General features: G+C 41.4%; 1 long non-coding RNA gene and 1 pseudogene across 1 annotated transcript; both read left to right on the forward strand.

Moving 5' to 3' along the window:
* Window positions 1-35: 35 nt before the first annotated feature.
* LOC129057879 (uncharacterized) lies at window positions 36-5,518 on the forward strand. Its single transcript, XR_008522658.1, has 3 exons — window positions 36-529; window positions 738-1,623; window positions 1,717-5,518. It is a non-coding gene; the product is annotated as an uncharacterized LOC129057879 (long non-coding RNA).
* A 9,163-nt stretch (window positions 5,519-14,681) lies between these two features.
* Window positions 14,682-15,046, forward strand: LOC100449108 (replication protein A 14 kDa subunit-like; annotated as a pseudogene).
* Window positions 15,047-26,889: the final 11,843 nt, after the last annotated feature.

Here is a 26,889-nt window from a genome sequence, read left to right on the forward strand (position 1 = left end):
AGTCCCCGCCCCCTCCTCCAGCCTCGGAGCCGCAATGTACCCGGCCCCGCCCTGCCGGCTGGGAGCCTCCCAGCCGCGATCCTCCGGGGCGGGACTTCCGGCCTCCCTGCTCCCACAAATTGGTATCCGCCGTGGGGCATGTCCAGTTTCTTTTTCCTCTACCGAAGTACAGACGCAGAGCGGGCTTGTCTTTCCGCTTAACCTCAACCTCGTGTGATCTGCCAGTTTTGCTCCTGGTTAGCCCAGGACTTTTTATAGCATAGAGTTTTAAAGCAAAGGCTTAGAATCAGACCTGGGTCAAAATCCTGCCTTCCACCTTCACCAAGGCAGTGTGACCTTGACTTTCCTACATAAGAGATTAAAATGTAAACCCTTAGCCCTGGGCTTGTTTTAGAATCTGGGCCCCGTCCATAATTGTTTCTATTCTATTGCGGTACAGGGGTGGGGGTGGGGAACTACATGCATGTCCTCTCAGTATACTGAAACTGGTTGCATCGATGGAAAACTTCCAAAGCTTCTTGAAATAAAGGTATTGAAACTATCCTCACAGGGTTTATAAGAATTCTGGACAAAAATATAATTAAGTATTAATCAGGCTACACTTTGACCCACTTCCTTGTAACCCGAAAGTCGGGTTGAGCTAGATAGTACATTTGTATCCCCGTTGTCCCTATAGATAGGCTTTCTGATGTTAAGAGTCATAAGGCTTTTTAAGAATTGCTTAAGATGTTTTTCAGACCCCAAATTCCAGCGAAACAGCTGATGCCAGCCAGCTTGAACACCCCTGCCACAGAACAAGGGAATCAGCCTGAGAATACAGCTTCTTCATCTCCCTGTCCCATGACTTCGCCCTGCACTCTTCAGCCAATTAATGATCTCCACACTTCGGACCACTCCAAAACCCTTAAGAACCTGAGCCTCAAAGTCCTCCTGGAGACGAATTTGAGGTTTCCTCCTATCTGTGTTTGGTGGCCCTATGATTTAAACCTCTTTCTCTTCTGCAACCTGGTGTCCCAGTGTATTAACTTGCCATGGGCATCAGACAACAAACCTATATATAGTATCCCAAATATAGTGCTCCACTTTGAAACCTGAAGAAATCCTGCAATTGAGTTAGCCTTTTGAAATAAAAATTATTTCAAATTTAAAAATATTTATATATGTTCCCACTTAAGATATCCACAAGCATTTGTTTACAACCTTTTATCTTGCTTTGCATCTTAAACATTTTCTGTATGGCAATTTCCGTGTCTTCCTATCATCTCGGCCATCTTAGTGCAAAGATACAAAATTGTGTGGCTTATTAAGAAAAATTACAGTAAGCTAAGGGTAGGTTAAAGGATCTGAAACTTAGCAGGAAAAAATGAGCAAAAATTAAAGCTATAAAAAGGCATGGATCCTGCTCCAGTTCTCTTTGCTTCTCTTTTGTTCTCTGTCTTCCTCACTTTTAACTGCCTTCTTTGTTTCCCTTGAACCTGACTACTTAAAAAAAAAAAATTGAATATCTAAATTATCTCAAGGCTGAAAGGATTTTTGTTTAGGAAGTATGAAGATTAATTCTATTAAATAAATACTTATTGAGCATTCACTATCAGGGGAATACTGGAAGAGAGGCCTGGAGTGGTAAGTTACGGTCAACCTGTAGGAGGTTCCTTGGGTTAGTTTGAACCTTATCCTTTGGCCACAGTAAAACATGTAACTTTTCTTTCCCCACAGGAACATGTCAGAATGATCACACTATTTGTGGGTGTGTAATCTGGAAGCTGTACCACGATTAGTTGAAAGAGAGACTGAAGGCAAGAAAAACAGTGTGGTGACTTGGAGAAGAACCAAGACATAAGGAAATGAAGACCTACTCTTGGGTGATGACAGTAAAAAGAATGGAATAGGCCTCAGAGACAGGAAAAGGGAGAACTGATGAGACTCAGTTACTGATAGGGCTAAAGAGGAGGAAGGACAGGGCGAGGTGGCTCACGCCTGTAATCCCAGCACTTTGGGAGGCAAGGCAGGAAGATCACTTGAGCCCAGGAGTTCAAGACCAGCCTGAGCAACATGACAAAACCCCGTCTCTACAAAAAATACAAAAATTAGGCCGGGCGCAGTGGCTCACACCTGTAATCCCCGCACTTTGGGAGGCCGAACTGGGTGGATCACCTGAGGTCAGGAGTTCGAGACCAGCCTGGCCAACATGGTGAAACCCCATCTCTACTAAAAATACAAAAGTTAGCCAGGCATGGTGGTGTGCGCCTGTAATCCCAGCTACTTGGGAGGCTGAGACAGGAGAATCGCTTGAACCCGGGAGGCAGAGGTTGCAGTGAGCTGAGATTGTGCCATTGCACTCCAGCCTGGTGACAGAGCAAAACTCGGTCTTAAAAAAAAAAAAAAAATTAGCAGGGTGTGGTGGCACACACCTGTGGTTCCAGCAACCCAGGCAGCTGAGATGAGAAGATTGCTTGAGCCCAGGAGGCGAAGGCTGCAGTGAGCCGAGATTGCACCACTGCACTCTACCCAGAGCAACAGAGTGAGACCCTGTCTGAAAAAGACAAAAAAAAAAAAAAAAAAGAGAGAAGGAAGGATTTAACAAGCTTGTGTATTTCCTCATCCATTAAAATAAAGAAAAGAAATTGAGCTAGAGAGCTTCTAGTATCCTGTCCAGCCATAAAATTTCATTGTTTTCTATTATTCTGTTACCTGAAAATGAAAGGAAGAACTATTTCAGTGGGAGAAGCAGTTTCAAGGAGAAAATAATGAATGTGGTTTTAGACCTCAAATCTAAAACCTTGAGAAATTTTCTAGTTCAGTTTTCTCTCTTGAAGTTATCATCCTCTCCATCTGAGACTCTAGGAGATTAAGCAGTTGGTCTAAGAACACTCAACTAGTCCATGACAGAGAATGAGAATAAAAGCCCTCCCTGTCCTGTGAACAAACTTCTCATAAAGGTATCAGCACATGTATGTAGAGATTTCCGGTAGACCCCTAGGGAGAAAACAGATAAGAGAGAGAAAGAGCAGAAATAAAGACATGGTTTGAGAAGACATCCGTACAGAATTGATGAAGTTTCTTGTGGAAACCTCATTGATGAGGTTTCCTTCCACAGAGCAGCTTGTGGAAGGAAACTCTAAGAACAAAATGTATACAAAAATGAAAGACTTAATTAAAAAGTCACCCTGAGAGAAGTAATTACCAATGAACGCCACGAGAAACTAATTTAATTCCACTGCCATATCTGCTAATCATTCTGTGAGATGCTGACTCATTCTATACTATTAACTGGAAAAAATGAAGAAAAGCTAAAAGTAATGCAGAATAATGGAGGGAAAACTGTAAATTAATCATAACTTTCATTTACAAATAAGTGGGACCTATAAACTTCAAGCACACTGATATCCCCATTTCCCTCAAGTCCCGCTGATCAAAATTGACAGGAGAAACAAACCAAATGGTTTGATACAATGACAAAGGTCATGCAGAATATATGTTGCGGCAATATGATGTACATGTGGATTCCTGGTGAATTTTATTTTTTCCAAAATGAAGTACTTCTAATGTTTCTTTCTATGAAAGTAATAAATAACAATGATAACATATTCAGATAATACAGAAAGGAATGAAGAAAGTGAAAATCATACCTATGGATAACTTCTTTAATATTATACCATATATGTATCATTTAATGCAAATATAGATTATTTATGAAAAATAGGATTATACATATGATTTTCATACACATGATTTTAGTAACTTTTCATTTAATAATACCTTTTTAATCCATAAACAATTTATTCATATAGATAGATTTATATCATTTTTAATGCCTATTAAATATTCCCTAGCGAAATTTTGAGGATGATCTTCCTTGAAAAAGTAGAAACTAGGCCATCTATAAAGTCTAATCAAAGTTGAGTAAAGAATAGAAAAATAAAAGAGAGTGACTTAAAATGTGCTGTTTGAACATGTCTAGTATGATGCCAGATTTTGTTTAAAAACTTTTAGTTTCTTTAAAACTCCCCTTCCCCTTCCCAATAGCATCATTTTCTCTTTAGGGATTCATGTTTCCAGAGAAGTGGACTTCACTCTCCCTTCAGAGGTGATGTAACTAACGCAGGCTGTCCAATCAGTATATTTCATCTCTTTGCACTTAATGATTAGCCAGGGTGGGCACTGATCCTAAAGTAGCTCAGTTGAATAATTCTCAGGACTTTTGCAGAGAATACTGTTCTTCTCTTTCTTGCTAGACGAGAGGAAGATGCTGACAGCCATTTTAGAACCATAAGAGAAGCCAGTCTTAGAATGGTGCAGAGACCAAGGTAGGCACAGCAGAGAGAAGGAAATAAATAGGGACCTTGATGACATATTGAGTTGTGGGATCAAGGCCCACCTGAAGCAGCCTCACCGGTTGGCCTGTGGACTCTTCATTCATGTGTACCAATCAGTTTTCTTCATTGTTTAAACGAGTTTGAATTGGGTTTTCTATTACTTAAAATCAAATGCATAGGAAAAATGCTAAAGGAAAATGCAACAGTAATTATCTCTTGAGTGGTAAGAATACACATGATTTAAATTTTTTTTTTCTGTGCCGAAAAGTTTCCCTTTTTCTTCATAAAATTAATATACAAAGTATGTATTTTGGCTATATGGAAATCTTTTAAAACAAATTTTAAAATGATGATCGTTTATTAAACCCGGAAGATATATAAAATCCACCCATAAAATAGAATGATTTAAGAGCACGGATATGATGCAGCCTATGACCTTAGAGAAGACAAAGGCCTTGCTTTTGTTGATCTTTGTATTCTCAGCATTTAGAATAGTGCTTTCCCTGACATATGGCAGGCATTCTGTAAATGGTTTTTGAATGATTTAATAAAACATAATTGCCTATCAGCTATCTAGGAAGTTGGATTGTAACTATGGGAAGTATTTGATACAAGCAACTGTGACATAGATCTTTTACAGTAACTGAATTTCTTGTTTCCAGCTTTTCACTTGGCCTAGTTTTATAGCTTTATTTAAATATTCCCCCAGGCCGGACGCTGTGGCTCACACCCATAATCCCAGCACTTTGGAAGGCTGAGGTGGACAGATCATGTGAAGCCAGCCTGGCCAACAGGGTGAAACCCTGTCTCCACTAAAAATGCAAAAATTAGCTGGGCGTGATGGCGTGTGCCTGTAATCCCAGCTACTTGAGAGGCTGAGGCAGGCGAATTGCTTGAACCGGGGAGGCGAAGGTTGCAGTGAGCCAAGATCGCGCCACTGCACTCCAGTCTGGGCGGCAGAGCAAGGCTTCATCTCAAATAAATAAATAAATAAATATTCCGCCAAATTGTTGACTTCTTTTTGTGATTGTAAATGCTAGAATTAAATAATTATTTCTGATCTGTCAAGTTAAAACCCTGAATATTATCTTTTCACATACATATATATGTTTGTGTGTGCATAAATATACGATAGCTTTTTTTCTCTTTCAATCTGCTACTGAAATATTCTCACAAAAGCAATAAAATGGAACCTAAACATCTCACGTGGCTATTGATCTTGTTATTGACCCCAAGAAAGACTCAAATGTGATTAAATGGGCAGAGGCTTTTGTCTAGGCCAGCACTTAAGAAGTTAAGCAGAGGCCAGGCATGGTGGCTCACGCCTGTAATCCCAGCACTTTGGGAGGCCAAGGCGGGCGGATCACTGATGTCAGGAGTTCGAGACCAGCCTGGCCAACATGGTAAAACCCTGTCTCTACTAAAAGTACAAAAATTAGCTGGGCGCAGTGGAGCGCGCCTATAATCCCAGCTACTGGGGAGGCTGAAGCAGGAGAACTGCTTCAACTTGGGACGCGGAGGTTGTGGTGAGCCCAGATCATGCCACTTCACTCCAGCTTCCGGGCCACAGAGCAAGTGTCTGTCTAAAAAAAAAAAGTTAAGCAGAAAAACAATGAAACCAGAATTAGCTTGTGAAACTGAAAGTTAAATCGGTGACTTACATAAGACAGGCTGTAGAAATCATACAATAGAAGCATGGTAACTTTGGGGGCCCCACCAGTCTGTTTCAAGACTTAGCTTCTTGATACTTGTGGTTTTGTCTTGACCACTTTTTTTTTTGAAGGGAGCTAGAGATCAGGAACATGAAGATGAAAAACAAAAAAATACACTTGTTCCTACTTCTGAATTTTTCATTTAAAAGTGGGCTCGCTAACAAATATATTTAATAGGCAGCCTTTAAAGAAATAATCTTTTAACTGTGCAGAGCATTTTCTAATTTGAATAATGCCTAAGTTGAAAAACTAAAACTAACCAACATTGTAAAATACAAACAGGAAGTGGAGAAATCTCAGATTTTAACCTTGACTTTAGATTAAGAATGTTTTTAGCTGATTCTAGTTAAAACATTTTCGAGTAAATAGCTAGCTCAAAAAAAGGCTATCACATCCTCAGCACAACAGTGAAGCACATACCTCAGATGCATTCTTCTAGTAGAGGAAATTTTTCAGGGGTTCCAGTCCCCTTCCCTCCTTGAAGGGGCAGGTCCTCTATCTGTGTTGATTTCTATAGTCTCTTCAGTATCAGAACAGTATTTGGTAGAATAGAAAGTAGAAACATGATCAACTTTTGTTGCCCTACTAACTTACAATAGAGCTAAATAAGTTGGTGATATTTTTGTATTTAGAGAATCACTCAAAACATAAACACCTGTTCTTTTTTTTTCCTGGAGACAGAGTCTCGCTCTTTCTCTCAGGCTGGAGTGCAGTGGCACCATCACAGCTCACCGCAGCCTCAACCTCCCAGGCTCAAGCAATCCTCCCACCTCAGCCTCCCGAGTAGCTGGGACCACAGGATGCACCACCACACCCGGCTACTTTTTGTATTTGTTTTTGTAGAGATGGGGTTTTGTCATGTTGGCCAGGCTGGTATGAAACTCTGGGGCTCAAGTGATTCGCCCACTTCAGCCTCCCAAAGTGCTGGTATTACAGGCGTGAGCCACCACACCGGGTCCCTGCTCTTTCTTAGACTGCTTCTTTCCGCTATTAACAAAAGTAACTGATAGAGAAGAATTATCAAAACTCAAGTGTCTACATGGCAGCAGAGGAACTGAACAATTTTTATAAATGACGGTGGCTGAAACAGAATAAATCATGGGGAATCATCATTGATATTACATAGACTAAATATGATAGTGTTCCATTAATTAATTCTACAAATATTTAAATGTTCTCAGAATTCCAAACATTATTTAGACTTTTCTTTACCGTAACTCTTATGTAAGCTTTCTCTAGACCTTCCCAAAAAGTTGAGACAGGAAAGGAAACTTAAGACTTCTGAACCACAAGAGCATTCACCAGGCCTACTCACAAAGAGGTCTGGACACTAGATTGGAGATTGTTACTCTTGGAGAACAACCTTGATAAAACTATGCTTCTCAATGCAGTGTGAATTGGGGTCTCAGTCTCTATAGTCTATAGCTAATAGCATAATTAACTATAACAAGTCTGACCTATTATTAGTCCAAATGGCCTAACTCAAACCCTGTCCCATAGGTTTATTATACTCATATATTTTGGAGACAATAAGATGTTTATAGTAATGTTAAAGCTTGAGGCCAGGCACAGTGGCTCACACCTGTAATGCCAGCACTTTGGGAGGCCAAGGTAGGAGGATTTCTTGAGCCCAGGAATTCAAGACCAGCCTGGGCAACAAAGTGAGCCCCCCTCTCCACAAAAAATAAAATAATTAGCCCGCTGTGGGAGTGTATGCCTGTGTAGTCCCAGCTACTCGAGAGCCTGAGGCAGGAGGATTGCTTGAGCCCAGGAGTTTGAGGATGCAGTGAGCTCTAATCACATCACTGCCCTCCAGCCTGAGTGACAGAGTGAGACCTTGCCTCTAGAAAAAAAAAAAAAATTCCTAGAGGATTCTTAAAAATTTCATTTCATATATTGTCTCAGTGGCTGGTCAAGGATTTGTTGTTGTTGTTTTAACCCAATAGTCTTTGTCAAACCAAGAACTGGTATTGAAAATTTCAGCCCAACATTTGCCATAGTGAATAAATCATTTATCTTACGAGAAAAAGAAGATCAAATCTGAGGGCAATTGAAGCAGTTTTTAGAAATCTTCAAACCACAAGCAGACATCCCAGTGAAATTCAGAAGTCCTTGTCTGAATCTCTCTTCATAACCACTTTAATCTCACCCATCCAGCCATTAGTGTCAAAAATTAGAGTCTGTAGGTAACGTTTGTCCAAAACAAATTTATCCAGATTTCCTCTGTTAACTTCTGAAGGTGGTAAGCAGGGAAGGAGCATGAGCTCTGTTACAGAGAACTTAGCCTGTGTGAAGGTTGGAGAGGAAAAAGCCTTCGTGGGATTAGCTAGACATTCCAGACAGTGTAGAACATCAGTAACAGTAATAGCAAATGAACTGAAGAAGAGGCAGTTGTCTCCTCAGCTCTCGGAAAGGGAAATAACAGAAGGTTTGTATCAGTCCCATTGAGGCTGGTGACCAATGGGAAGCTGTTGCTAAGGAGACGGCTGGTGCAAGGATTACTACAGGCAGGATGAGGGGAGGAGGGTGTGGGTTTATGCATTTGCTCCCATTCCTTGTTTCCTCTTTTAGGCTTGATGTGCTTCCAGGCTCTCGATCATTCTTTCTCTTTCTCAGCATTTTCCCACCTTCTCAAGTCTTCTCGTTTCATTGTTATTACATGCTAGTGACTTGGTGCTACCAGGCTACCTGCTTGCTCCACACATTATTTGTTCAACATGATTTGCATATATGGGTTACTGATCAAGAACCTAGGAAGGCCAAGTGAGCAAACAGATGGAAGAGTAAGGGAGCGGGGACAGTCATAAGGATTGAGGGCTATTACAGAGCATTCTACCAAAAGCTTAATCACAGTCAAGAATCCAAAAGTTCTGTCACAGTAGTTCTCAACTGGAGCTTCACACCAGAATCACAGGGGGAATATAATTTTTAAAAACATGGATGCCAGGGCCCAGCCAGACTTTACTCAATCAATGCCACAGGAATCAGGTCCAAGGCCGGTATTTTTTTCCGCCAAGATTCTGCAGATTATTCTATTGCAAATTCCTAGTTAAGAGCTTCTGATTTAGGGAATAAACTAGAAATTATGTCTTTTTTTTGTTTGTTTCTTTTAAGAGACGAGGTCTTGCTTTGTCACCCAGGCTGGAGTGCAGTAGTGTGATCATAGCTCACTGCAGCTCCAAATTCCTGGGCTCAAGTAATCCTCTCGCCTCAGCCTCGGAGTAGCTAGGTGTGTGCCACCACACCCAGCTAATTTTTTTTTTTTTTGTAGAGACAGCATCTGGCTATGGTGACCAGACTGGTCTTAAACTCCTGACTTCAAGCAGTCCTCTTGCCTTGGCCTCCCAAAGTGTTGGGATTATAGGTGTAACCCACCATGGCCAGCCTGTAACGTCTGTCTTAAGAGTAAGCAGGAATATTTATCTTAGAGGAGGGCAAAAAAATTTTTCTATGGTCTCAGTGCTCATTGGGAGAAATACGTTTTCATTATTAAAAAAGGGCACATTGAGTCTGGCATTTTCCGTTAGAAATCCATTTCAGTAACTATTTTCCTATGACATTGTTCCTCATGTGAAGCCCATTTCTTTTGATTTGCTCTTTGTGGAGAAAAACAAAACAAAACAGTTGGCTGTCTTCATTCCTTGTACATATACACCATGTCTTCACTATGATGCCATTCCAAATCCCAGTTAGAAAGTTCACATTATAGGTAATTTTCTGACACATTCAATAACTAAGCCAATACATTGAATGTGTTGTCGATTATGTAGTAAAACCCCAGTGTAGTCTTTTCACCATCTCTTAAAGCTTTGGTTTTTGAGAAACAATTATAATTCCTCTTATCTTTCTTCAGAGATGTTATTTTCTAAAATTTGGCTTTTTAATACTCTTTTCCTTTATAGTTTGTGCATTTGGTATCTTTTAAAGAAATCCTTCCTTGCATCAAGGTCATAATGATATCTACGTTTTCTTCTAAAAGCTAAATGTTTTGTAAAATTGTTTTTCTTTGTACCATTTTTCAATTCTCATCCGTTATTAGAGCCCCACTCTAGATCCAGAATGTAGAAAGTTTCTGTCCCACAGAGAATAATACTTCTGCAGCTCCTGCTAGAGTCTGGATCAAAAAACTCTCAATGTAGAATAAAGTAAAATAGGAGTGTTCAAAGAGATTTTAAAATGTATAAAATGTGGTAAAAGAAGATAGCTGATGGCTGGGTGAGGTGGCTTGCACCTGTAATCCTAGCACTTTGGAGGCCAAGGTGGGAGGATTGCTTGAGCCCAGGAGTTTGAGACCAGCCTTGGCAACACACTGAGACCCTGTCTCTATTTATTAAAAAAAAAAAAAAAAAGGGCCAGGTGCGGTGGCTCACACCTGTAACTCACTTTGGAAGGCTAAGGCAGGTGGATTACTTGAGGTCAGGAGTTCAAGACCAGCCTGGCCAACATGGTGAAACCCTGTCTCTACTAAAAATACAAAAATTAGCTGGGCATGGTAGCACATGCCTGTAATCCCAGCTACTCGGGAGGCTGAGACAGAAGAATCACTTGAATCTGAGAGGTGGAGGTTGCAGTGAGCCAAGACCATGCCACTGCACTCCAGCCTGGGTGACAGAGCGAGACTCTGTCTCAAGAAAAGAAAAGATAGCAGAGCAGTAAGAGCAGTATCAGCTAGTGGAAATATAAATTATCTTAAAGCCAATCCTCCAGAGATACTGAAAAGATGAGGCCTTAAGCCTTGAGAAGAGTGAACAAATGCAGTATGTGTGGTCTAATGGCCAGTAGCCATGTTGTAGATAAACTTATCACATGTTTGTCAAATGTCTAGCAGAGATATGCTTATGTATTTGTCAAATGTCTAGCAGAAATATGCTTATATATTTGTCAAATGTCTAGCAGGGCCTTGAAGATGCCCTTGAAGAAAATTCACTTCACAGTCTCATGTTATGGCTAATAAATAACCAACCACTCAGAGTGAGGTGAGGTGTTTCATGCCTGTAATCCCAGTAACTCAAGAGGCTAAGGTGGGAGGATCATTTGAGGCCAGGCATTCAGGATCAGCATGGGCGACAGAGTGAAGCCTTGTCTCTAAAAAACAAAAATCAAAAAACAAAGTCACCTCAAAGACAGAACTCTTTGGTGGTACACTCCTGTAGTCCTAGCTACTCAGGAGGCTGAGGTGGGAGGATCACTTGAGCCCAGCAGTTTGAGGCTGCAGCGAGCTATGATTGCACCACTGCACTCCAGTCTGGGTGACAGAGTGATGGTCTGTCTCCAGAAAATTTAAATTAAAAAAAATTAAAAATAATATAAGAAGGAAATCCTTGGATACAGTTCCTAGGTGTCCCACACAGCTGAACCCTACTATGGCTCCGGCCTCCCATGTCCACCTGCTCCCTCAGGTCCTTGGCTCAACTTTGGAACTGGTTGTTGCACTTTGGGCTCCAGCCCCTCTGCTGCTCTGTGAACATCTATCACCTCCTGTCTTCTAGCTGCCCCAGTGGTGCCGCTCTATTATTGACTTGGCTCACTTGTACACTCAGAATCAGAGGGCTTTCGTGATCCCTAATATCACCTCCAGCTGATACGAGTAAGCTTCTAGCCTTACCTGACCCGCTCTTACCTGGTGGAGACTATTGCTTGTACTGGTAAAGCCAAACCATCATGAGAGCTCCACATACTCAAATGGTCTTGATGACAGTCCTCTAGCAAAGGAGGCATTTCCATAGGTATGAAATCATCTGTTTTCAAAGGCGTGACCTGTGTTAGGCTACCCTGGGCTGAGTAGGCCCATCCTTTGTGGGAAGACCTATTTTCCTCCCACCAAGTGACTCTGATAGTTTGGTGCGTTCGAGGGATGATTCCCCTCCTCACCAGCAGCCGACTTCCCTGCTGTCCACTATAAGACGTGTTACTTCTGGCTGGGTGCAGTGGCTCATGCCTGTAATACTAGCTCTTTGGGAGGCTGAGGCGGGTGGATCACCTGAGGTCAAGAGTTCAGGACCAGTCTGGCCTACGTGGTGAAACCCCGCCTCTACTAAAAATACAAAAATTAGCCGGGCGTGGTGGCATGGGCCTGTAATCCCAGCTACTGGGGAGGCTGAGGCAGGAGAATCGCCTGAACCCAGGGGGCGGAGGTTGCAGTGAGCTGAGATTGTGCCACTGTACTCTAGCCTGGGCAACAGAGCGAGACTCCATCTCAAAAAAGAAAAAAAAGGAATGTTACTTCTGTCACTGCAACCCTGCCCAGGACTGCCTGGGCCTCTGGACAAGGGAGTGAACTGACAGTGCTGGCTCAGCTGCCTCGGCTGGCAGGGCAGATGGCCCTTTCCTTCTTCACTATTTTGTGTACTTTCCCCCAGAGTTTACCTCCTCAATAAAAAGGCACTGCCTGACATGCTTTCCTTTCTGCCACTTCCAAACTCTCTCTGCCCTGGAATAGCCAAGGAATCTCACATAGTCAGGCTCTGACATCTTGGATCCCCTAAAATCATTGCCTGTGGGCTCTCCTTTGTGCCATGCTGCGAACTCCCCAGTGGTTAGCATTCTACATGGAAGCAAAGTTTGTGCCTGGAGAAATCTCAGGCCATAGATCTGACCTGTCACCAGAGTCCCTATAGCAGCGTAGGGCCCTGGCCACCATAAAAGCCACTGAAACTTCACTTCAAGAATTATAGGTGTAGAGGACTCTCCTCCTGCTTCCTTAAATCCCAGTGGACTACTAGCACTCCTGGTGTTTCTTCTCTGAAGGTAAACCTTGTAAACCAGCAAGTATCTCAGAGAGGTCTCCATCAGTTTAGAGGCTTATTTTGCAAATGTTAAGGACCATGGTCTGTGACACAGCCTCAGGAGTTCCTGAGAACATGTGCCCAAGGTGGTTTGGTTACTGCTCAGTTTTATGCATTTTAGGGAGACAGAAGTTACAAGTTAAAAATATAAATCAATACATGGAAGGTATATATTTGTTTGGCCTGGAAAGGCAGAACTTCTTGAATGAGGTGGCTTCCAGGTTATAGGTGGATTCAAATATTTCCTGATTGACAATTCGTTGAGAAGTTAAGCTTTGCCCCTTAAGAGTTTGAAGTCAGCATAAAGAAATTCTTGAGTTAAGATAAGCGGAGTTTTGGAAGCCAAGGTTCTGGTCATGTAGATGAAGCCTCCAGGTAGCAAGCTTCAGAGAGAATAGATGGTAAATGTCTCTTATTGGACCTTAAAGGCATCAATCTCTCTGGAAAATACCTGGTTATGGAAGGAGATTCTCTACAGAAGACACATTTCCCACAAGAGACAGCTTTGTAGGGCCATTACAAAATTTGTCAAAGAAATATATTTTGGGGTGAAATACTTTGATTTCCTTCAGGGCCTGTGATCTGCCATGGGATGCTATACCAGAGTCAAGTTGGAATTTGGTATCTTACTGCTACAGTCTTGTCAGTCTTTTGAGTTAGTGCTGGTCAGTTGTACCTAAACTCAAAAGGCAGGACGATAAAAGAAGGTGTATCCAGCTTTGCCATTCCCATCATGACATGAAGTAGTTTTTCAGGTTTCTTTGGGATCCTGTTGGCCAACAGAAGGGTCTATTTAGCCAACTGGGGTGCTTAGAATTTTATTTTTGGTTTCCATTTTCCCTTTTCTGGCCAAGATTTGCCAGAAGCACCACCAATGGCCAAACTTTTATTTTGTTGCGTATTGTTGCCGCGGTGGTGTGGCCACCTGACCTGCACCCATCCTGTCCCTTGCTGGGACCCCCATAGCCAAGACACTTAGATCTAAAAGACTCATAGTCAATTTAAGCATTCTAGGCCAGGCAGGAGTGGAGGTGGGCAGGCGTTCATCAAACCTTTAAAATCTTCTAAGTAGTATAAGAGTCAAAAAGCCAAAAGGCAAGTTTACAGAACTGATTTATCTATAAATTTTACGCATTGAGCTACTGCAGTCTTGGTTTTAGCTACAGACTTGTAGCAATTAGCTATACAGAACATAAGCATTTTGTTAAAACCATTTAAACTAGGGAGTTTAGAGACTTTTGCTGTATTGCAATACTTTTTGCAGTCTTTTTAGTAATTTGTTCTAAGATGGCTACTAAAAAATAGTAAGATCTCCCCAGGCACAAAAACTATACATAATTATATCTCTCTATCTTCATAAATCTCGTAACTGGGAGCACTATACCCAGGAAGCTTTGTCACTTGATATCCTCTCTGCAGTTTTCTTTTAACTCTACAGGAAATAGGAAATTCTTTATGGTTGGGGTAGATGGAAAGGGGCCACAGAATGACCCAGGAGGAAAAGTCTCTCATTTTGTCAGCTGTTTAGGCATCTGCATACCCGCCCTTGATGTGGAGGGTCTGAACTAATTCTATCCCTCAGAATCCATACTTACAATCCCACATGCCCACTGCTTCCGCAGTAATCCCTGGGCCTAGAGGGAAGGTGCTTTATTTCCCCTAGAGGTAAGTTTCAGCAGTGGGACATTAGCAATGAAAGTAGATTCAGCCCAGTGGGATTCTAAATAAGTTTTAAATTTTGGAGCTTTCAGGTACAGAGAGAAAGGTAGTATTTGTTGCTTTTCCCAATTTTGTAAGCTATAAATAGCTCAAAAAGAAAAAGGGGTTTTTCATGGTTTTCCCGCCCGCTGCAGTGTTGGACCATAATCATGGTGCACATGATGGAGTTGCCCAGGTTACGCATCAACTCCGGCATGCTAGCTTAGTTCATCGACAAGCCTGTGTGCTTCGTAGGGAGGCTGGAAAAGATTCATCCCACTGGAAAAATGTTTGTTCTTTCAGATAGAGAAGGAAAAAATGGAACCATCAAATTGATGGAACCCCTTGATGAAGAAATCTCTGGAATTATGGAAGTGGTTGGAAGAGTAACTGCCAAGGCCACCATCATGTGTAAACTTATGTCCAGGTTAAAGAAGATAACCATTCTTTTGATCTTGGACTTTACAATGAAGCTGTGAAAATTATCCATGAGTTTCCTCAGTTTTATCCTTTAGGAATTGTGCAGTATGATTGATCTTAATGGATTTTCATATGATTGCAAATGAGCTATATTAAAGACTATTAAAGGAAGCCCCTCTTGTTTGAGGGAGAGATTTCTGTGCTTTCTCATATTTAATTTGCTCTTTTTAAGGTATTCTAACCTAGAGTTTTTGATGGAACTGATATATTGACAGTTCTCACCTAAGTCCTTTTATAAAGAATTGCTACTCCAATTTATGGTCAGATTAGATGCAAGAACAAAGCAGTTGTCTGAGTTTAGGTTTCTATTTTATTAATAAAAACTAAAATGGTAAAAAAAAAAAAAGAAAGAAAAGAAAAAGCGGTTTTTGTTTGTCTGTTTTTACAACTGTGGAAAACAAAACAAAAGGACATAAGCCCTGTCTGGCTCTGACAATGACAGGAAAGGGAAACTGACAAATAACAAGTAAACATTTAAATTATCTAGTATTAAGGCACAGAACAATGATTTTAATTTGGATAGAGGACTGTTGCCAGGCTGGAGTGCAGTGGCACAATCTTGGCTCACTGCAATCTCTGTCTCCTGGGTTCAAGTGATTCTCCTGTCTCAGCCACCTGAGTAGCTGGGATTACAGGCGTGTGCCACCACACCCAGTTAATTTTTGTATTTTTGGTAGAGATGGCATTTCACATGTTGGGCAGGATGGTCTTGATCTCCTGACCTCATGATCCGCCTGCCTTGGCCTCCCAAAGTGTTGGAATTACAGGCGTGAGCCACTGCACCCAGCTGACGAAAAATTATTAAATCAGTATTTATGCTTTTGAATATAGGTCTTGTCCAGTGTGATTTTAAAAAATTTTTTAGCCGAATTAAATTTAAGAGTTTAATTGAGCAATGAATGATTCACGAATCAGGCAACCTCATGAGCCAGAATAGGCTCTGAGACTCCAGCACAGCCACGTGGTGGAAGAAGATTTATGGACAGAAAAAGGAAGGTGATGCACAGAAAATACAAGTGAGGTAGAGAATAAGCTGGATTGGTTACAGGTTGGCATTTGCCTTATTTGAACAGTTGGCCTTATTTGAACAGTTGAACAGTTGGCTACATCTGATTGCCCAAAACTCGGTGATTGGCACAAGTGTAGGCTACAGTCTGTTTATACCTCCGTTTGTTCACAATATACAGAGAAACCTTTAGGCCAAACTTAATATATGTAAGGAGGCAGCTTTAGGCTAAATTTGATTTAACAAGTGTAACATGAAAGCAGTTTATTTTGGCTGTTACCATCTCTCAGGTCTGAGGATGAGGTTTTGGTTAACTTAACTTTGCTGCCAGATAACAGTATTGACATTTAAGATTTACTAGGAGTCAGTGTTCCTTTGAGATGAGATAGGAGTACCTAGGAGTCAAACCCCTTCAACTTAACAGCACAAGAGCTAGTTAACATATTTGATAAAGACCCTATTTAATGGGAATGGAGGGAATCTCTCAACTAATGTCTAATCATCAGGCTGGAGGTGATGATACTAAAGTTTATCTTAATTGGAAGCTATAGAAAGATTCTATAACCTTGGGGTGATTTTTATAGTCCTGATAAGCCCCCAGCAATAAATCTAAGTCAGAGGCTTAAGTTAGGATTTGATTTTTGAGACTGTTTGTCAAAAAATGTTAAAAGACTCAAAACATTTTATTGAAACAGAATCACGGGTCATTATAAAATAATAGTTATTCACTTAACCAGAGTGATAATAAAAAGGCTTTATTTTTATTGTTATTATTTTTGAGACAGTCTTACTCTGTTGCCCAGGCTGGAGTGCAGTGACCTGATCTTGGCTCACTGCAACCTCTGCCTCCCTGGTTCAAGGGATCCTCCTGCCTCAGCCTCCTGAGTAGGTGGGTTTACAGGTTCACGCCACCATGCCCAGCTTATTTTTGTATTTTTAGTAGAGATGGGGTTTCACTATGTTTCCTAGGCTGGTCTCAAACTCCTGGCCCCAAGTGATCCACACACCTCGGCCTACCAGAGTGCTGGGATTACAGGCGTGAGCCACCGAGCCGGCCAAAAGACTTTAAAAGCTGTATAGGAAGTTATATGGATGTAAAAACCTTAACTCTTTTAAAGTTTAGTTTTTAAAAGTAATTTTAGGACGGGCGCGGTGGCTCATGCCTGTAATCCCAGCACGTTGGGAGGCCGAGATGGGCGGATCACGAGGTCAGGAAATTGAGACCATCCTGGCTAACACAGTGAAACCCTGCCTCTATTAAAAATACAAAAAAAAAAAAAAGAAAAAATTAGCTGGGCTTGGTGGCAGTCACCTGTAGTCCCAGCTACTCGGGAGGCTGAGGCAGGAGAATGGCGTGAACCTGGGAGGTGGAGGTTGCAATGAGCCGTGATCGCGCCACTGCCCTCCAGCCTGGGTGACAGAGCGAGACTCTGTCTCAAAAAAAAAAAAAAAAAGAAAAGAAAAGAAAAAAAAAGTAATTTTTAAAAACCTAATAAAAACAACATAGGAATTATCTTAAAATTTTTGTTTCTTAGGCTAGTTGCCAAAAAGGAGGAAAAAAAAAACTCTTCTACAGTGATTGTTTTTCCTTATGGGAAGCCCATTTGGATAACCTGAATGTCAGACTTGCTGAAAAGATAAATTAATCAGACACACAGAAAGAGTGTGTCCCTGTTGAGTGACCACTATATCATAGAGGCCTTGAGGAGGGAAATGTGTGACTCTTAGCTACAGCGTGGGAAGTTGTCTGGTTATGTTGACCACCTTAGACATATCTCAGGCTTCAGAAAACAATACCCCAAAATGATAACTGTGAACCCAGAAAATCTGAGACAGGCTCAGTGAATTTAGAAAGTTTATTTTGCCAAGGTTGAGGACCTGCCCATGATGCAGCCTCAGGAAGTCCTGACGACATGTGCCCAAGGTGGTCGGCGCACAGCTTGTTTTTATACATTTTAGGGAGACATGAGACATCAATCAATGTAAGTAAGAAGTAAGAAGTTGCCTGGAAAGGCAACTTGAAGCACAGGCAGGAAGACTGGAAGTCCGGAGGGAGCTTCCAGGTCACAGATAGTTGAGAAATAAATAGTTGCATTCTTTTGAGTTTCTGATTAGCCTTTCCAAAAGAGGCAGTCAGACATGCATCTATGTCAGTGAGCAGAGGGATGACTTTGAATAGAATGGGAGGCGGGTTTTGCCCTAAGCAGTTTCCAGCTTGAGTTTGCCTTACAGATTGTGGGGGGCCATGGTATCTTCCTTTCACATAACCAAAGGAGCAGCCTCAGAAGTAAAAGTTTCTCTTTGGCCTTCTCCTGCCCTCCTGTTTCTCAGTCCCATTTTCCCTTTAGGCTGGCTATAGAAACTAGAATCTTTCTTCCCCAAGGTGGGTCCCAGAAACCAGAGCCCATTTTCCTCAAAGCCAGCCATAAAACTTAAAAATATTCCTCTAATTTTTTCTCCACTTTTCTGTGTAAAAACTGGCCATGAAGAAATTCTCTGAACTTCCTTGTTGGACTATAGGTTATAAGACCCCTATACCCAGAAGGAAGGAAATGCATACTCAGGGAGGTGAAGAAGAATCTAGGCAGACAGGCCTTGCTCCTTTCCCCACACAGTGTACCGGCATTCAATTGTATCTTTAGTTTTTTACATGGCTGTTCATACTTTGTTGAACCTAAGCATAAAAATGAACAATTTTCCCTGTATCTTGGGTCTTTACTCTGAAAATTCTCACATATATATGCCAAACAAATCTATATGCTTTCTCTTCAACCAATCTGTCTTTTGTGAGTTGATTTTTTTCAGCAAACCTTTGGGGGCTCTTGGCCCCTAAATATGTTAGAAAAAGGCAAGAGTACAGAATTAAGTTATACTGGAGGAAAATATGGCCTTCTCTTTTTAATTATTATTTTTTAATTTTTAATTTTTTTGAGACAGGATCTTGCTCCGTCACCCAGGCTGGAGTGCAGTGGTGCAATCTTGGCTCACTGCATTCTTGACCTCACGGGCTCAAGCAATTCTCTCACCTCAGCCTCTTGAGTAGCTGGGACTACAGGCGTGTGTCACCATGCATGGCTAATTTTTTAAAAAAATTTTCTGTAGAGATACGGTGTTACTATGTTGCCCTTGCTGGCCTTGAACTCCTGGGCTAAAGCATTCCTCCTGCCTCTGCCTCCCAAAGTGGCTGGGATTACAGATGTGAACCACTATGCCCAAAATATTGCCTTCTTTAAAAACTTTCAAGATAAAACATTTTACATCAGGCCATACAAACAGATTTAGAACTGGAGGAAAAAGAAAAAAAAAGTCACAGAAGCCAACAAAATTTGAAGGAGAGCATTACCATCCCAGGCCTTTCCAAAGGGATAAAAAGCTGAAAGCAGCAGAGTATGGCAGAAGTTGAACTTCTGAGATATCAATCTGAGAAATTTTAAAAAGAAGCAGATTAGGGAAGTGGAGCAAGATGGCCAAATAGAAGCATCCAACAGTTATCCCTCTCACAGTCCCCTGCAGGAACAACAAATTGAACAACTATCCACATAAGAACACCTTCATAAGAACCAAAAATCAGGTGAGTAATTATAGTGCCTGGTTTTAACACCATATTAAAGAAAGAAGCACTGAAAAGGGTAGGAGAAACAGCCTTGAATCACCTACATCACCCTTACTTCATCCCCTGGCAGTGCATAGAGAGACCCTGTGCATTTGGAAGAGAGAAAGCACAGTGAGTGTCGGGGGCTTTGCATTGGAACTCAGTGCTGCCCTGTCATAGTGGAAAGAAACATGGGGCAAAACTCAGCTGGCACCCACAAAGGGAGCATTTAGACTAGCCCTAGCCAGAGGCAAATCATCCATCCTAGTGATGGGAACCTGAGTTCTGGCAAGCCCTGCCATTATGAGCTAAAATGCTCTGGGGTCCTAAATAAATATGAAAGGCAGTTTAGGTCACAGGACCTCAATTCCCAGGCAAGGCCTGGGCTGTGCTGGCTTCAGGTCTGACCTAGCACTGTCCCAGTAGTGGTGACCACAGGGGTGCTTGTGTCCACCCTCCCCCAGCTCTAAGTAGTCAGCTGAGAGGGAGAGACTTCATTTGTTTGGGGGAAAGTAAGGGAAGAGAGGAAGAGTCTCTGCCTACTAATCCAGGGAACTCTCCTGGATCTTACCCAAGACTACCAAGGCAGTACCTCTATGAGTTTGCAAGAGCCACAGCATTGCTAGGCTTTAAGTGCCCGCTAAAGCAGATATGGCTGCAGTGACCAAAGACTTAGATCACAACATTCAAGTCCCTTTGAATACCTGGAAAGCCCTCCTAAGAAGGATTGGTACACACAAGCCCAGACCGCAAAGACTATAATAAATACCTAACTCTTCAATGCCCAGACACTGACAAACATCCACGAGCATCAAGACCATACAGGAAAACATGACCAAACGAAGTAAATAAGTCACCAGAGACCAATCCCAGAGAGACAGAGATATGTGACCTTTCAGACAAAGAATTCAAAATAGTTGTTTTGGTGACGTTTAACAAAATCCAAGATAACACAGAGAAGGAATTTAGAATCCTATCAGATAAATGTAACAAACAGATTGAAATAATTAAAAAAGAGTCAGACTGGATGCAGTGGCTCATGTCTGTAATCCCAGAACTTTGGGAAGCCAAGGTGGGTAGATCACATGAGCCCAGGAGTTCAAGACCAGCCTGGGCAACATGGCAAAACCCTGCCTCTACAAAAAATATAAAAATTAGCCGGATGTGGTGTTGCACACCTGTAGTCCTAGTTACTTGGGAGGCTGAGACAGGAGGATCTATTGAGCCCAGGAGGTCAAGGCTGCAGTGAGCTGTGATCATGTCACTGCATTCTAGCCTGGGCAACAGAATGAGACCCTATCTTAAAAAAAAAATCAAGCAGAAATCCTGGAGCTGAAAAATGCAATTGACATACTGAAGAATTCATCACAATCTCTCTCTCTCTCTCTTTTTTTTTTTTTGAGTGCGGTGGCATGATCTCGGCTCACTGCAACCTCTGCCTCCCAGGTTCAAGTGATTCTCCTGCCTCAGCCTCCTGAGTAGCTGGGATTACAGGTGAGCACCATCACACCCAGCTAATTTTGTATTTTTAGTAGAGACAGGATTTCACCCCGTTGGCCAGGCTGGTCTCAAACTCCTGACCTCAGGTGATCTGTCTACCTTGGTATCCCAAAGTGCTGGGATTACAGGTGTAAGCCACCACACCTGGCCAACATCACAGTCTTTTAACAGCAGAATTGATCAAGCAGAAGAAAGAATTAGTGAGCTTGAAGACAGGCTATTTGAAAATACACAGTTTGAGGAGACAAAAGAAAAAGGAATAAAGTAGAATGAAGCGTACCTACAAGATTTAGAAAATAGCCTCAAAAAAGGCAAATCTAAACTACTGGCCTTAAAGAGGAGGTAAAAAGAGAGATTAGGGTAGAAGTTTATTCAAAGGAATAATAACAGAGCTTCCCAAACTTAGAGAAAGATATCAATATTCAAATACAAGAAGGTTATAGAGCACCAAGCAGATTTAACCCAAACAAGATTGCCTCAAGGCAACTACTCATCAAACTCCCAAAGGTCAAGGATAAAAAGAGGATCCAAAAAGTAGCAAAAGAAAAGAAACATACAAAGAAGCTCCAATATGTTTGCAGCAAACTTCTCAGTGGAAACCTCACAGGGCAGGAGAGAGTGGCGTGACATAATGAAGGTGCTGAAGGAGAATGCAACATTTAAAACTTCTTATAATTCAATTTTATTAAGAGTAAATCAACACTTTAAAAAAATCTTGGGCTGGGCACAGTGGCTTACGCCTGTAATCCCAGCATTTTGGGAGGCCCAGGCAGGTGGATCACATGAAGTCAGGAGTTTGAGACCAGCCTGGCCAACATAGTGAAACCCCATCTCTAATTAGCAGGGCGTGATGGTGCATGCCTGTAGTCCCAGCTACTCAGGAGGCTGAGGCAAGAGAATCACTTGAACCAGGAGGCAGAGGTTGCAGTAAGCCGAGATCACACCACTGCATTCCAGCCTGGGCTACAGAGCGCAACTCCATCTCAGGAAAAAAAAAGGAAAGAAAATCTGTTGTTCTAATCAATTATTTAGTGTCTTAGTGTGTTTTTAATATCAAAGCCAAATCTCTAGAAAGATGATTATAATTTCCTTTTAATTATAGACACCTTAATCACATACAAAATTTCTTTCATAACTTATCCTTTTGTGAAGCTTAATATGACTTACACAGACCATTTATGACTTGCTTGGACTTTCTGTTTTGTCCTAAGCATCCCTCTTTTTAAAATAACCAGTCATTTTACCATTTACTAGGGTAAAAGGAGGCATGTCCAACCTTGCCTTTCCCTTCATGGCCTGAAGTAGTCTCTCAGGTTTCTTTGGGATCCTGTTGGCCAAGAGAGAGGCCCGTTTAGCCAACTGGGGGGCTTAGAATTTTATTTTGGTTTACAACCTCCACTCAACTAACCCCTGAGTTACAGTTGCTCTGTAAGGCCCATGTGACATTCTACTTACAGTTCACAGCTCTGTCCTGGGCTTACAGATGAGGCTTAGGTCACAGGCACATGCTAACTTCTGACAAAAAATGCAGAAGGCCACTGAGGGTGCCCCATGGTGTGATGACCACTCCTGACCGATCTGATCTGTGCGCTGTAAACTCCTGAGGTTTATCGGCCAGAGAAGGAAGACTGGCCACTGGCCACAGTTCATTTAATTCATTTTATTGTTTGTTTGTTTTTTTTTTTTTTGAGGTGAAGTTTCGCTCTTGTCACCCAGGCTGGAGTACAGTGACACGATCTTGGCTCACTGCAACTTCCGCCTCCTGAGTTCAAGTGATTCTCCTGCCTCAGTCTCTCATGTAGCTGGGATTACAGGTGCCCATTGCCACACCCAGCTAATTTTTGTATTTTTTGTAGTAGAGATGGGGTTTCACCATCTCGGCCAGGCTGGTCTTGAACTCCTGACCTCAGGTGATCCACCCACCTCAGCCTCCCAAAGGGCTGGGATTACAGGCGTGAGCCACTGCACCTGGCCCATTTAATTAATTCTGTCACTGGGAACGAAGGTAAATTCCATGTTCTTCCTCATAATAAGGTCTCATAGTGTCTTTATATATGTTTTTAGTGTTTTTACCCTTTAACTGTTAACTTTTGCATTTAACTAAACCTACAAAGCAACCCAAAAAGCCCAAAGTCCAAGATTTATCTCTGATCACTTTCTGGACTTTCCACACTTACTAGAGAACAAAGCTCACTCCCACTTTTCCTCCATCTGCCTTGTCAGTATTGCTAAGAATTTTAATTTTGTTTCTTAAAAGAACACATAAGAATTCAATTCTCTCAAGTTTTAAAAACATATTACCCTCATATCGCTACTCATTTCTGTGCCTGCTGCTCTTTCCTGAGTCTGACTCCTTCCCCCAGGCTCTGGGAGTGGTGAGGACGTACACAGGCTTCAAACAGGCTGCCTGGTGTAGAGCCTTGACTCTGCCAGTTTACAGCTGTGTGATCTTGAATGAGTAACTCAACCTTTCTGTGCTTCAGTTTTCTTTTGTATAAAATCAAGGTAATTATAGTAGCTCCCTCAAGATTGCTGTGAGAATTAAATGACTTTTGGGCTTTGAACACTATCTTTGCATATAGTAAGTATTCAATAAGTGTTTGCTCTTATTATTATTTTTCTATACTATGTCCTTTTCATCAATGGTCTTTCAGTTACAGTTCTCAGGTGCTTTTAAATGATAGTTTATGTGGGTGTAGATTTTTAGGTTGATGGTTATTTATCATCAACACTAACTTCCATTATTATCTGTCGTCCTCTGGCACTTGTTTTTGCTGATGAAAAGTCGGGGGTCCATCTAATCATCATTCCTTTGTAAGCAATCTGTACTTTCTTTCTGGGAGCTTTAAGAGTTTTCCTCTTCAGCTTTGATTTTCTATTGTTCCATGGTAATGTGTAGGTGTAAGTTTACTTTCACTTTTCCTGCTCTGTACCTCCTGTTACTTTTAATCTGAGGGATTCTGCCTTTGTCAAAGTCTATCAGTGTATTAGCTATTATCTCTTCAAATAGCACTTCTCTTCCATTTCCTTTGTTCACTTCTGGGACTCCTGTTTGAAGTAGTTTGGAACCTCTCCACATATTGTCTGTGTCTCTCAATGGCTATTTTCATATTTGATAATGTTATCATATTTAATAGTCACTATTAGCATAGTTAGGATAATAAAGAAGTGGGTTGTTATATTTGAAGAGTGTCCAGGAGGTTATGTTTTCAAAATTATCTCATAAAAATCATCATCTGCCTGTCACTGCTCTTGTCTAATATAGGGCTGCCATTACAAAGGAAAAGATGTCTGACTCAAGCATTCAGTTGATTCTGTTTGCCTTACATTTGGTTCAGTGATAGGTTATCCCTAAATCATGAAGACCTCTGGCCAACTCCCATACTCCTCTTCTCTCTCTCTTTTAATAGATGAGGAAACTAAGGGCAAACAGTTCATTGATTTCTGGAGAGACACGTCTGTAAATGTTATTCCCCTCTAGGGCCAGCATGTTTTCATCTTCTCCTTTGCTGCCACCTGAGACCAAACTAGCACCATCTCTCACATGGACCACTGCAGTTAACTGTTCTTCTACACCCATTTTTGTTCTTTATTTCCACCCACATGGGTCAGTGAAGCCAGAGTGACCTCTTAAAAATAAAAATCTGATCATGATTTCCCCTCCTAAAACTCTTTTTTAAAAAAATAGACTACTTTTTAGAGTCAGTTTTAGGTTCATAGCAAAATTGCCTAGATGTTCCACAGTTTATTCATTCACTTACTGAAGGACATCACGGTTGCTTCCAAGTTTTAGCAACTATGAATTAACCTGCTATAAACATCAGTGTGCAGGTTTCTGTAAGGACCTAAGTTTTCAATTCCTTTAGGTGAATACCAAGGAGCACAACTTCTGGATTGTTTGGTAACAGGATGTTTAGCTTTGTAGAAAACGACTAAACCATCTTCCAAAGTAGCTGTATCATTTTGCATTTCTACTAGCAATGAATGGAGAGATCCTGTTGCTGAACATCCTCATCAGCATTTGGTGCTGTCAGTGTTTCAAATTTTTTTATTAGTATTAACATGGTATGTCTTTCTCCATCTGTTACTTTAAATATTATGTGTCTTTACATTCAAAATGGGTTTCTTGTAGACAACATATTGATAAGTCTTTTATGAACCACCTTGACAATCACTGTCTTTTAATTGGTACATTTAGGCCATTGATGTTAAAGTGATCATTGATATAGTCTGATGGACATCTGTCATATTTGTTACTGTTTTCTATTTGTTAAGCTTATTTCTTTTCTTCTCTTTCTTTCCATGCCCCTTGCCAGCAGGGATCTATTTTTTTGTCTGTCATTCTTTTTCTGCCTTTTATGGTTTTAAATAAGCCTTTTATGTTATTCCATTTTCTCTTATTTTTTGGCTATACTTCTTTTGTCACTTCTTTATAGTGATTGCTCTAGAGTTTACATTATACTTTTACAACTAATCCAAGCCAACTTCCAAATAACCCTATACCATTTCACAGGTAGCGTGAGTATCATATAAGAGCAAAATAATCCTAATTCCTCTGTCCTGATCTTTATATCATTGCTGTCATTTATTTCACATATATAAGTATAGACTATGATATATATGTAATATATAATGTGCATATATGTATAATATACAGAACATATACATAAGCATACACAATTGAATGCATTATTTCTGTTATTATTTTGAACGAACTGTTACCTGTTAGGTCAATTAAGAATAAGAAAAATAAAAGTTGGCTGGGCGTGGTGGCTCACACCTGTAATCCCAGCACTTTGGGAGGCCAAGGTGGGCAGATCACCCGAAGTCGGGAGTTTGAGACCAGCCTGACCAACGTGGGGAAACCCTGTCTCTACCAAAAATACAAAATTAGCTGGGTGTGGTGGTGGGTGCCTGTAGTCCCAGCTACTTGGGAGGCTGAGACAGGAGAATCGCTTGAACCTGGGAGGTGGGGGTTGTGGGGAGATGAGATTGCACCATTGCACTCCAGCCTGGGCAACAAGAGCAAAACTCCATCTCAAAAAAAAAAAGAAAGAAAGAAAGAAAGAAAGAAAGAAGTTTTTTTTTTTTTTTTTTTTTTTTTGAGATGGAGTCTCGCTCTGTCACCCAGGCTGGAGGGCAGTGGTGCAATACCTGCTCACTGCAGTCTCCGCCTCCCAGGTTCAAGTGATTCTATGCCTTAGCCTCCCGAGTAGCTGGGATTACAGGCATGTGTCACCACACCTGGCTAATTTTTGTACTTTTAGTAGAGACAGGGTTTCACCATGTTGACCAGGCTGGTCTCAAACTCCTGGCCTCAAGTGATCCACCTGCCTTGGCCTCCGAAAGTGCTGGAATTATAGGCATGAGCCACTGTGCCTGGCCTCTCCTTCACTTTTGAAGGATAATTTCTCTGGGTGCAGAATCTTAGGTTGGTGGTCTTTTTCTCTCAACACTTTAAATATTGCACTCCACTATCTTTTTTCTTGTATAATTTCTGATTAGAGTTGGATATAATTCCTATCTTTGGTCTTCTGTAGGTAAGAATATTTTTCCTCTGGCTTTTTTAGAATTTTTCTTTCCTTTGATTATCTGTAATATAAAAATGATATGGCAGCCGGGTGTGGTGGCTCACGCCTGTAATCCCAGCACTTTGGGAGGCCAAGGCAGGTGGATCACAAAGTCAGGAGTTCAAGACCAGCCTGGCCAAGATGGTGAAACTCTGTCTCTACTAAAAATACAAAAATTAGCCAGGCATGGTGGCAGGTGCCTGTAATCCCAGCTACTTGGGAGGCTGAGG

This window comes from Pongo abelii, chromosome 11 (assembly GCF_028885655.2).
Source record: "Pongo abelii isolate AG06213 chromosome 11, NHGRI_mPonAbe1-v2.0_pri, whole genome shotgun sequence".
Lineage (NCBI taxonomy): Eukaryota > Metazoa > Chordata > Mammalia > Primates > Hominidae > Pongo > Pongo abelii.